This window comes from Mytilus galloprovincialis, chromosome 6 (assembly GCF_965363235.1).
Source record: "Mytilus galloprovincialis chromosome 6, xbMytGall1.hap1.1, whole genome shotgun sequence".
NCBI classification, from domain to species: Eukaryota; Metazoa; Mollusca; class Bivalvia; order Mytilida; family Mytilidae; genus Mytilus; species Mytilus galloprovincialis.
The window spans coordinates 66,614,072-66,626,871 of NC_134843.1; the positions used below are offsets into that span (position 1 = coordinate 66,614,072).

Consider the following 12,800-nt stretch of genomic DNA (forward strand, 5'->3'; position numbering starts at 1 on the left):
CATTCCCATTTTATTTCTTATCAGAGAAATAAGAATGTTTCTACAGAATAACTTACAAAGTAGTTGGTCCGAACAGGATACTTGTCTTGGCAGAAGATCATATGTATTCAATAACTAACTGTTGTAGGGTTTATGTCATTTTTTTCAGGACACAGACCTAGATATAACTCACGTAAAAACGTTATACAAGAGATTCCATGTGAAGATGACTATTTTATGCCATATGATTATCCATCTAACAGCTACCCCAATAATGGTCCAAGTCATTGTAAAATCAAAAAACGAAGCTGCACGGGAGATGGAATGAAAATGTGTAGCACCGGAACTACAACAAGGGACATAACTTGTTACTGTGATCATACCCAAAATTACGTACCACGATTGCTCAGCACTAGTCCTTGTTTCCTCCAGTTCGAAAACGAGTGTATGGTTACATCTAGCTGTAATGTTATAATCGAATATAGTAAGTTCATCGGTAGTAACTATTCAATGGTACTATTCTTTTAATCCATGAGTTTTACAAAACTATAATCTGTGCGAGAACATAAGCATTAACGCGATATGTTAAGATGGTTAAATAAGAGACAATGTCGTTAATCTTACGGGCGTACCCATCACTCAACAAAATAAGATACTCATTTGAAAAACAGAGAATATTTTTTATTGTGTTTAATATAATCTGTCCATTAGTTGTCCTTTTATGAACTTATTGTTTTCAATACTGACAATAGTGACACAAAACAAGACGAATACGCTTGAATTCAAAGGATTTATGTGAGTACTAAAAAAAATTAAAGATGGACAATTTAAAATCAAATATTTCATCTTAAAATTACTTTCACCATTCAGCAGAATCAGTGTGAAATAAAATTAACGGTACCAATTTTCTTGCACCAGATGTGCATTTCGACAATACGTGTCTCTTCAGTGATGCTCGTGGCCAAGGGAAGAGGTCACACCAAGACCCGACGAACAGGTTGTGTTTCGTTAAACCTTAAAATTGAAATTTACACTTACATACGATGTTTGACAAATGACCAAATATTGTCAATTTATTCATAACGTTTTGTGTTAAGGTCGGTATGTTTGTTATGATTCTTTATCTCCCCATTTGAATTTAGGGGTCACATTGATGTACAGTACAGAAAGTCATTGCAAGACGAGGAATTCATATGAAACTACGTAAGATTAAAGTTAATGTTTAAAGCAATCTGCCAGAATTGAAAACAAGTGTGGTCTAAGCACCAGAATCAACATCAACAACAAAATATATAATATATTTAACTTTAACATCACCAACATTAACACAATAACCAGCATCTACAACACCACCCACATCAACACCAACATCAACACGAACACATATTTCCACATCAACATAAACATCAACACCAACATCATGAACTTCAACTTCAATACTGCTTTACCATAAACAAATTTGAAATAGTTCTATATTTTAATTTTAATTTACCATTTTGCTCTGACCATAAAACCTAGGTATTTATTAGATACTAGTACATAGTTTTATGTTATTATCCAAATTGCTGACGTATAACTTTGTTTACAATTTCGTTTCTTATGTGATTTAAGTGTTTTTGTTTTAGTTTTTAAAGGCAGTTAATGTTTTAATGGGGTTATTCAACAATTGGTCTTATATTATCATTTGCACAATATTATCTATTAGTTGATTAATGATAAAATATTTTGAATATTTCAGATCAGATTTTCTTCTTACTAGTCTTACTACGGACAACTCTTTCAACACAATCAAGACATTCAGCAATAGTGTGTCGGGTAAGATTATTCAAAGTAATCTATTTAATATAAAGATAAAGAGATATGATCTGATTCTCAATGAGAGAGCAATAAAGAAAAAACAGGACAACAACGTGAATGTGCGGTCTTCAGCAATTAGAAATATAACCAATACTTGTTACTGTATCCCCATTATAGAATTTTTTTTGTGGGTTTTGGGTTTTTCAATTTTCTTTTTAATACCACCTATAGATGTCCAGGAACGATTCATGAATCACTCTTTATCAAATAATTTTTTAACCTTATGTTTAACCATTATATTTCCAATTATCATTTTTGATTGAAAACTTCCTTGCTGTGAGTATGTCATTCTGTATACCTTTATTCGTATATGCTAGTCTAACTATCAAGCAAATTCATTATAAAAAATCGAATGGAAAATGGAGAAAAGACGATAAGAAAAATAAGATATAAAAATTGTTTTGAATAGATCTGATTAGTCAATTTCTCACATCATTTCAGTATTTCTGAGTCATGAGTAAAATATTCTGTCGATATCGAGGTAGCTGTTGTTTTATTTTCGATTATATAGTTGTAATCGAACATTTGTTGATTTATCAATTCCAAATGGCGGGTCCCTCCTTAGTTACGCCTGGTCAAATGTGGATTTGACGGCAACTTTTAGCCAATGAAAAGAATTGTTACATCCAAATTGCATTAGAATTCACGATATTGTTGATAACCAAGAAAGCCAATATGTAGAAATGCATGAAAATCTAGACACAAATAATGAATGTATCCCTGTCACGTCTATCGGCACAGGAAATACCTCAGTCGGGACTATGTCGGGAAATGCAGTCCCCTATGCTAAATGAACCATCGGTTACACCAACGTCAGTCCGTACGCGCCTTAATGAAAATGGCAATTCATCAAGCAAGCAGATAAACGAACCCGGTTATGCAAATCCACATCAACTTTTAATGATTGATTCAAGCCAATGTGAACATACGTATACAGATTGAATTGCAGACGCTACAACACTTAAACTTTACATTGCAGAATTCAACATTTGGTGTTTTTATTCAACTTACGCACCAATCTTACTCATTCGTGATATTCATATTACGCTATACAAATGGGTATGTTCTATAGTTGGTTATGAATTTAAAGCTTTAACTGTTTTGGAATGGAATGCAATGTAAATATATAGATCGAAAGATAAAGCTGAATAAAAGATCTAATTTAAATTTTGGAATGCAATTTGACAGACTAATTTTGAATTGTATTTTCAATAAGCAAAACTATTATGTGTTAGATGATGCAATTTATGCGACCCAACCAACAATGGGGTGGCTACAATACAAATAAAATAAAAGATTCGAAGTGAAACAAAAAGTTTGAAATATCTGAGAATAACAGCTCTACGATGTTTAAAGACATTTAGGATCAAGACGAGAGTCGTTCTGGTATAGAAAATGTTGGTACTACTTTATTTTTTCTACCTCAGGAATAGATTACCTCCGTTATATTTAACAATTAGTTTTAGGAATTTTAGGTCCTCAATGCACTTTATTTGGCCTTTTTAACTTTTAATGATTCGAGCGTCACTGATGAGTCAATTGTGTATGGCGTACTAAATTATAATCCTGGTACCTTTGATAACTATTGTATGGCGCAAATACAAAATTCCATCCTGAAACCTATGATAAGTTTATTTTCAACCACTTGGTCGTTGCGATCGCTGGTAGAGTTTTGATCCCCCAATGGTATAACCAGCCCAGTTGTCAGCGCTTCTGTTGACATAAACTATCATTGATATGGTCATAATTTTGAAAAAATCTGTTTACACAATTTAAAATTTTTGAAATGCTTAGGCTTTTCTACCTCAGGAATACATTACATAAGCTAAATGTGGGGAAAAAATTGGAAACTTTTGGTACTTAATGTTGTTTAAATTCGTACTTAAGTTGGCCTTTTTAACTTTTTTTATTCGAGCGTCACTGATGGGTCTAGACGAAACGCGCGTCTGGCGTAAATACAAAATTTCAATCCTGGTATTTTTGATGAGTATATTTAGAGTGAACGTGATAAACCTCCTGGCTTAGAAGGAAACTCAAACCTTACGAGCTTCTAAGAATGTTTGAACTAAGCAAAGCAAGCATGGAAATATCGATGAAAATCTAATACATGTAGTTGAGGGATATTTAATTTATCGAAGTTAATGTGTTGTCCAAATTTCAAAATTATGATCAAAATGCAGCACAAACGCGATTCTATTGTTTACTTACACGTGTCCCTATGGTATCAGCAATCAAAACCAGGCTTCAAAGTAATTATGAAACTGCTTTTGAATTTTTAATTTACCCTTGTAAATGATTGTCATGGTTTATATCTTTATTCGAAAATTCTCTGCACACAATTAACTGCATATCAGAAACACCTTTGATTGATCTAATCTTTGAAATTCTAATCATATTCTGATTTGAATATCTTATCGAATATGGTTTTATCCGCTGCTGAAAAGAATAAAAGGAAACATATTAAAATATACCAAAATCACTTTGATAAAGAAAGGTGCAAACACACTTACTTGATATGGAGACCGTACAGTCAATCGCTGTGAGTACTTTCACACTATTTATATAAAATGTAGGTATTGGAACTAAACGGTATCATTAGTTAGCGTACAATGTTAAAAGTTTACTCGACAGACATAAGGATGGAACCAACGTTAATGATATCAACTTCTTTTATTCTAAAATGAGACAAAGTTTCACCAGAGACTCACCAGAGACTACATGACAGTTACTGAAGTTCGCAACACCAGTTTGTTGATATAGTGTAAATGGCATATCGAAATGTTTCCGCTTTTTGTTATGGCTTATACACGGCTGGTAATCTACACACGCAGAACATTTGGTTCTGCAATGAAAACCGTGAGAGGATTTTCCGGTTGTGCTTGAGTGGAGTAATTGTCACCGCTTCAAACGGAATGTACATTTCTAAATCTCAATTTTCTTATTCAACTGATCAAAATATTGAAAATCAGAGAATGCTATGCTGTGGTGAATATTTTAACGGAGAGATACATGTATCATTTACTGTTGTACGTAGAGTTGAACTCCTACAAAATCAGTTGCCCCACGAGAAATTGCCTAAAAAAGTGACATTTCAATTCTGAAATGGTTCTATTTACAGACCTGCAAGTTCAAATTTAGTTTTTTTTCGGGCAATGGGTATGAATGTTGTTTTTAGCGGCGTGAACGCTGTCCGGTGTTGATAGACGTCTTAATATTTCCAAAAACTACATTTTTTCATTAAGTCATGCGTGAGGGGATCGGTTTTGATTGAGAACATCGTAAATGCGTGAGGGGAAGTACAAATTATATCTTTATATTCAAGCTATGAGTCGTAGAAATTTACCTAAATTAGGCTACATTGTTCATTAAAAAACACATAATAATTAAACACATAATAATTATTTTATGAGATTGAATTATGAAATAAATTGTGGGAACCTAGGTTTAATAATATGTTTCACGAAGAATAAAAACAAAAAATGTTAACTTGTCAACAATAACCAAAAATACTGCAGAGATGTTTGGGAGTATCTCATTCGTCTTGATTCGTCCTTTTCAAACCATTAAACAATGTCCAAAAACAGGTCAAATGCAATGTTGTTTAAAGGAAAACGTCCACTCTGTACTAATGAAAAAAAAAATCAAAAATCTTTCCCTTTTCCCTACGTCTGAGAGTTTATCTAAAGCACTTTAAAAAACTTTATATTCTTCCTCAAGGTCTTCCATGTGGTCTTTCTCGTGGTCTACTACGTGGTCTTCTTCTATGACTTCTTTGTTGTCCAATACATGCTCTTCCTTATGGTCCTCCTCGAGATTATCTTGGCTTTCATCGATGTTCGTGAATAATAAATATTGTATATCTGCCTTTTTTTTCGAAAATTTCGTGATTTTGGGTGAACAGATTACGTCTAATATATATAGGTGTTGAAGTTTTGATCGGCGATTAACTTTTCTTAAATAAATGTGGTGGTCTCTGTGACGTATATTTGACGACAGGATTACTCCCAGAGGGTTTAGTTCGCTTCGAGGGCGGGGATAACTTGTATCTCCATGGCTATTTGTAGAGAGTCAATTTTAGTCCTCTTTTCCTTTTTGCTTTGAACAATGGCATTTTCTGAAATTGAACAAGCAATTAATAGTTTGATTTCATTGAATCAGTGATCGGTTTACATCTATTAAAGTAGAAGAATAAATCTGTGCTTTTTAATCAGCATTGATCACATTTATTGAGTCAACAAAAGTCACAAAGCCAAAGATTAAAAAAATGTGTGTCCTTCCCCTCACGCATTCACGATGTCCTCAATCAGAACCGATCCCCTCACGCATGACTTAATGAAAAAATGTAGTTTTTGGAATTATTAAGACGTCTATCAACACCGGACACGGTACATGCCGCCAAAAACAACATTCATACCCATTGCCCGAAAAAAAACTAAATTTGAACTTGTAGGTCTGTAAATAGAACCATTTCAAAATTAAAATGTCACTTTTTTAGGCAATTTCTCGTGGGGCAACTGATTTTGTAAGAGTTCAACTCTACGTGCAACAGTGAATGATACATGTATCTCTTCGTTAAAGTATTCACCACAGCATAGCATTCTCTGATTTTCAATATTTTGATCAGTTGAATAAGAAAATTGAGATTTAGAAATGTACATACCTTTTGAAGCGGTGACAATTACTCCACTCAAGCACAACCGGAAAATCCTCTCACGGTTTTCATTGCAGAACCAAATGTTCTGCGTGTGTAGATTACCAGCCGTGTTATAGTCACGTCTGTGATTAAACAATAACAATAAGTAGATTTCGATTGATAGCTATAGAATAATAATTGTAAACTAAATTGTCAAATAAATTAATGTTCCCCTTATATACCATTTCCGTGTTCACTTTGGCATTGTATCCGTTGTTTTGAATTGATGTCACAAATAATAATATGATAAGGAAGTTCGAACTTTTTTAGTTGGCATGTAAAACAGCACAAACATGGTGAGTTACATAGATTATATATTTAAGTATATGAAAACGAATATGACAATGATATTAGATTGGTGTTAATTTCTAGAGGTGAACATTGCATGGATATCTGGACACTAACATGTTAATGTTAATAAATGTGAATATTGCTTTGCACTTGACTGACACGCAGAACTAGACATTTAGTTTGCTTTAAAAAAAAAACAGAAGACGTAGCCCCTTAATAGACACACTATTCTGATATCGAGGCAACCAGCCTTTGTTCATATTAAAATTGCTGGTTAAGTAGCGAATAAGTAGCAACCACTTATGTTTAAATGTTAATTCGGTTTGGCCCGGTAAGGATATAACTAAAAAAAACACAACCACATTTTATGCGATCACGATACTACAATATCACGAAACAGAAAAAGAACATATTTGATTTTATACTACACTGGGGACTGTCTGAGTAATAATCTAATGTATAGCTATTATTCATCGTTGCTAGAAGGATTTCATTGAAGTGAAGTTTGGAAATTCTAAGGTCAATAAAGCATATCATAAATTCAATCAAGCGCACCCTATTCACAATAAAGCACATTCTTAATTAAATTAAACACATCCAAAATTAAACTGAACACATCCATAATTCATTTAAACACATCATAAATTGAATTAAACACATCATAAATTGAATTGAACACATCATAAATTGAATTGAACACATCATAAATCCGATTAAGTATGCTGAAATGAAAACAAAACAACCAATGAGAGTATTTGCTTCATTATTGTAAATGCTGACATTATTTAATGCGGAATTTACTTAACACTATTGTAAAATGTGGGCTCTCGAATTTCATATCTTCTACTATTGTTTTTTTAAGTAAATATATCAAATTAGAAGTATTCACGCTGTTCTATATAGTTGGGCAATCACACTGTTGTAAGTCTATATACATTGAAGTATCATGTTGAGTATGATCACGCGGCTAACCTGTATAACTGCATTTCGGTTTTCTGTGTGTTATAAATATTTGAATTTTAAATGAATTTACCAATGAATCTTAAATCTTAAAATCAAAAGTGCATTTTATTTTTTAGTACCTTTACACACTGATTATTTCGTATGTCATTGAAGTAAATTGTCAAAGATGTCTTAAACCGGAAAGGGTATTAACATGTCCAAGAAGTGCTCACGCATGGCTTATTGAGTCTCGACTAAAGTGTGAAAACAGTGACCACTACCATTGTTTGGAAACAGATATCCAGACTCTGATTGACTGTTGTATGTTGCCGTTAAATATATCTAAAGGTAAGCACAATATATAAATACCCCAAACATTAAATCAAATCAAAAGAATAATTTAACTGCAAATCTATTGCGGATAAACTAACAGAAAACCAACAGGACACACTCCCAAGAAACTATCATATCAAATATGAAAATAAGGAGATTTTGTATGGTTGCCAATGTGTCAACTCTCGACAAGAGACCAAATAACACAGAAATTAACACCTACATGTCACCGTACCCCTTCAATGGTGACCGAAACCTACACAACATAGTCGTTATAAAATGCCCCGAAATGACAAATGAAAAACAATTCAAATGAGAATACTGAAGGCCTAATATGTACAAACTAATTACGTCTATATCATATTATATTTGTTTTATTTAATCATTCTTGGATCTTTTAGGTATAGAAAAGAGTATCGGTGCATTATTCAAGTGTAATAATGACCTTTTAAAATCACATATTAAATCAATCTAAATGGAAGATGGTCGTTGTGACTTTTAAATTTGGTCAAAACGATGGATTTTTTTTATCCAATTTTACCAATAAACTTTTCCGAGTCTTTGATATGAACGTGTAGCTTCCAAGTCGGATTTTAGTGTGTACTGATAAAGAAGACAATGCGTGAAGTGAAAAATAAACGTAACATTTTGATAAGTGAAACTTTGGCTGCTGGTAAAAATTCCGTTTAATATACATTGCATTTTGATGAAGCATGTGTCAATTTCTTTGATACAAAATGTAATCTAATTATGTAGTGGGCCTGTTAATTTCTGTGTCATTTGGTCACTTGTGAAGTGTTGTCTCATTGGAAATCATACCACATCTTCTTTTTTTTTTATATATATTAGCTAAACACATGACAACGTGACAACTACTTTTTCAGGGCAACGAATCAATTTTAAGTAATAACCTGAAATAAATGCACACAGTAGTGTCTTTAAATCTTATATAGTTGTTTTTAGAAATAGTGGAAAAGTTTCAATGATATAGCAAAATAACAACACAGAGTACGCAACAGCCATGCAATATTTGATATGAATTGGAGAGCTTTTTATAAATACGAGCTTATAGATTAGGTGTTAATTTGAACATAAACATTTCTATAAACTATTATTGTTCTAGTATCAAACATGCTCATTTCAAATCTTTATCAGAGGGATAAGACAGTTTCTACAGAATAACTTACAAAATAATTATTTTGAAAAAGATGTTTGTTTTGGCACAAGATCAAACGTATTCAATAAAACTAACTGCCTATGTCATTTTTGTAGGACACAGACCTAGATATAACTCACGTAAAAACGTAATACAAGAGATTCCGTGTGAAGATGACTTTTTCGTGCCACATGATTATCCATCGAACCGCTACCCCGATAATGGTCCAAGTCATTGTAAAATCAAGAAAGGTAGCTGCACGGGAGATGGAATGAAAATGTGTAGCACAGGAAGTACAACAAGGGATGCAACTTGTTACTGTGATCATACCCAAAATTACGTACCACGATTGCTCTCCACTAGTCCTTGTTTCCTCCAGTTCGAAAACGAATGTATGGTTACATCTAGCTGTAATGTTATAATAGAATATAGTAAGTTCATCGGTAGTAACTATTCGATTATACTATTCTTTCAATCCATTTGTTTCAGAAAACAGATACATGCGAATTGCGATCACCAAATATTTAAGAGAAAGGTCACGCTGAGTTCACTGTATTCGGAAAAATATCAGCGAATTGTTTACTGGAAGCAAACAAATAAAAAAAATCTTCTAAATTTGGGCAAATTGAATTTTCTTGAGAAAAAAGTATATGTTTATATTTTTTTTAATAAAAACTAGCCATTTAGTTATAAAAAAAACCAAATACATTTTTTTTTTAAATTGAAGTTTCATATGACTTAAATTCAATCTGTCCATTGGTTGTCCTTTTATGAACTTATCGTTTTCAATACTCACAATAGTGACACCAAATAACACAAACACGCTTGAATCAAAGGATTTATTTGACCAAAAAACAATCAAAAGGTGGACAGTTTAAAATCAAATATTTCACCTTAAAATTAGTTTCACAGTACTGCAGAATCAGTGTGAAAATGAAGAGGTGACACTAAGATCCGACAAACATGTTGTGTTTCATTTAACCATAAAAACTTTCATAAAATTGAAATTTACACTTACATACCATGTTTGACAAATGACCAAACAGTGTCAATCTATTGATAATGTTTTGTGTTAAAGTCGGTACGTTTGTTATGATTCTTTATCACCTCGTTTGAATTTATCGTTTGAATTTAGGGGTTAAATTGATGTACAGTACAGAAAGTCAGTGCAAGACGACGAATTCATATGAAACTACGTAAGATTACAGTTAATGTTTAATGAAATCTGCCAGAATTGAAAACAAGTGTGGTCTAAGCATTAAAATTAACATCAACAACAAAACTACTTCATTCATTATACCATCACCAACTCCGACTTCAACAACATTACTGCTTTACCAACAACCACATATACAATAACTTCAATATCACCAACAATAACACAATGACTAACATCTACAGCAACACCCACATCAGCACCAATATCAACACGAACACCAACATAAACATAAACAAGAACAACATCAACGTCAACGTCAACACCATCACCAGCAGCAAGCAAATAAAAAAACAGTCAGAAAATTAAATCATTTTTAAAAATCACAAAATCATAAAATGCAAACAGTCATATTACTTATAAAATGTACTTCACTCCATCTAGTGTCTTTATGTAGCCATTAAAATCAAGGGAGGATTTTAATCAGTCTCTATACGTTTCTTTTTATGTAAATCTATTGTTTTCATTAAAACCTGGCTTTAAACATGACATGAAATGTCATAGGATATCATGTACCTTTCCTGTTTTACCATAAACAAAAAATTGAAATAGTTCTATATTTTAATTTTAATTTACCTTTTTGCTTTGACAAAAAAACCTTAGTATTTAATTTATTAGATACATAGTTTTATGTAATATTATCCAAATTGCTGACGTATTAGTTTGTTTACAATTTCGTTTCTTGTGTGCTTTGTTCTGTGTAATTGTTTTTGGTTTTAAAGGCGGGTAATGTTTTAATGGGGATAAGTGGGTTATTCGCTAATTGATCTTAGTATATCATTTGCACGTGTTACCTGTAAGATAATTAATGATAACATATTTCAATTATTTTAGATCAGAGTTTCCTCTTACTACAGACAATGCTTTTAACACAATCACGACAATCAGCAATAGTGTTTCGGGTAAATTTATTCAAATTTATCCAATTGATATAAAGATAAACTTGGGAGAGCAATAAAGACAATACAGGACAACTACGTGAATGTGCGGTCTTCAGCTATTAGAAATATAACTAATACTTGAGTTCATGTATCCCCATGATAGACAAAAAATATTGTGGGTTTGGGTTTATAAATTTTCTTTATAATACCACCTATAGATGTCCAGGAATGAATTATGAATCACTCTTTATTAAATAATTATTTAATCTAATGTTTAACCATTATATTTTCAATAGTAATTATTGATTGAAAACTTCCTTGATGTGAGTATGTCATTCTGTATACCTTTATTCATATATGTTGTGCTAGTCTAACTATCAAACAAATTCATTATAAAAAATCGAATGGAAAATGGAGAAAAGACAATAAGAAAATAAGATATAAGAATTGTTTTGAATGGATCTGATTAGTCAATTTCTCACATCATTTCAGTATTTCTGAATCATGAGTAAAATAAGCTGTCAATATCGGTTGCATTTTGAATAGTCAATATTATCAAAAAATCATTTATCTAAAATATCCTTTTTTTTTTACAGATAAAAGACAAGCTAAAAGAGATTCCGACTTGTCTACTGAGCGATTGCTGCTAATAATATACACTCTTTCTGCAATACTTGCTGTACTCCTTTCATGTATAACGGTGTACTTTGTTAAGCATACCCTTGAAAAGAAAGATCAAACTACAAATTTCCTTAGAATTCACGATATTGTTGAGAACCAAGAAAGCCAATATGTAGAAATGCATGCATGCAAATCTAGAAACAAATAATGAATATATCCCTGCAACGTCTATCGCCACAGGAAATATCTCAGTCGGGACTATGTTTGAAATGCAATCCCATATGCCAAATGAATCATCTGTTACATCAACGTCGGTCCTATTTTCGCTAGCCAAGGGTTATGATCCACTCACGTTCTCTTCACCCTTGGCAGATTAAGCCAACATTTGTGAAAAAAATGTTGCGCCATCTATCGGAAGATTAAAGTCACGCTCATTCCGAATACGTTATTCTTGACCAATGGTAGCACTTGAACTCTTCAATTTGGAGGTAAAATCACGGTAGCGTCTAGATTCCTTAATAGAGCCGGAAACGAAAATATACGTTAACATTCATGCATTTGTACATGAAAGATACACAGGAACTTCTACTAATTGATTAAAAACATTCAAGTTGTCACTAAATATAGTCGTATGGTTATACAACATGTAGAATGTAAAGACTTGTTGCACAAAAAACACGTGGTAATTGTTTACAAACACTTTCTACATTTACACGTGATCATGTTATATGCGCTTTTTGATTGGATGCAGCGAGTTTCGACTGCAACCAATACAAATCCTTACCTTGTGTCTCCGAAATTTTTCTCAATCCGCCAAGGGTGAAGAGAACG

The 12,800-nt window shown here is 32.4% G+C and overlaps 1 long non-coding RNA gene across 1 annotated transcript; it reads left to right on the top strand.

Annotated features, from left to right (window-relative positions):
- The first annotated feature begins 9,378 nt into the window (after positions 1–9,378).
- On the top strand, positions 9,379–12,316 carry LOC143078271 (uncharacterized). The gene is made up of 4 exons (XR_012979145.1): positions 9,379–9,682; positions 10,387–10,447; positions 11,302–11,369; positions 11,945–12,316. It is a non-coding gene; the product is annotated as an uncharacterized LOC143078271 (long non-coding RNA).
- Positions 12,317–12,800: the final 484 nt, after the last annotated feature.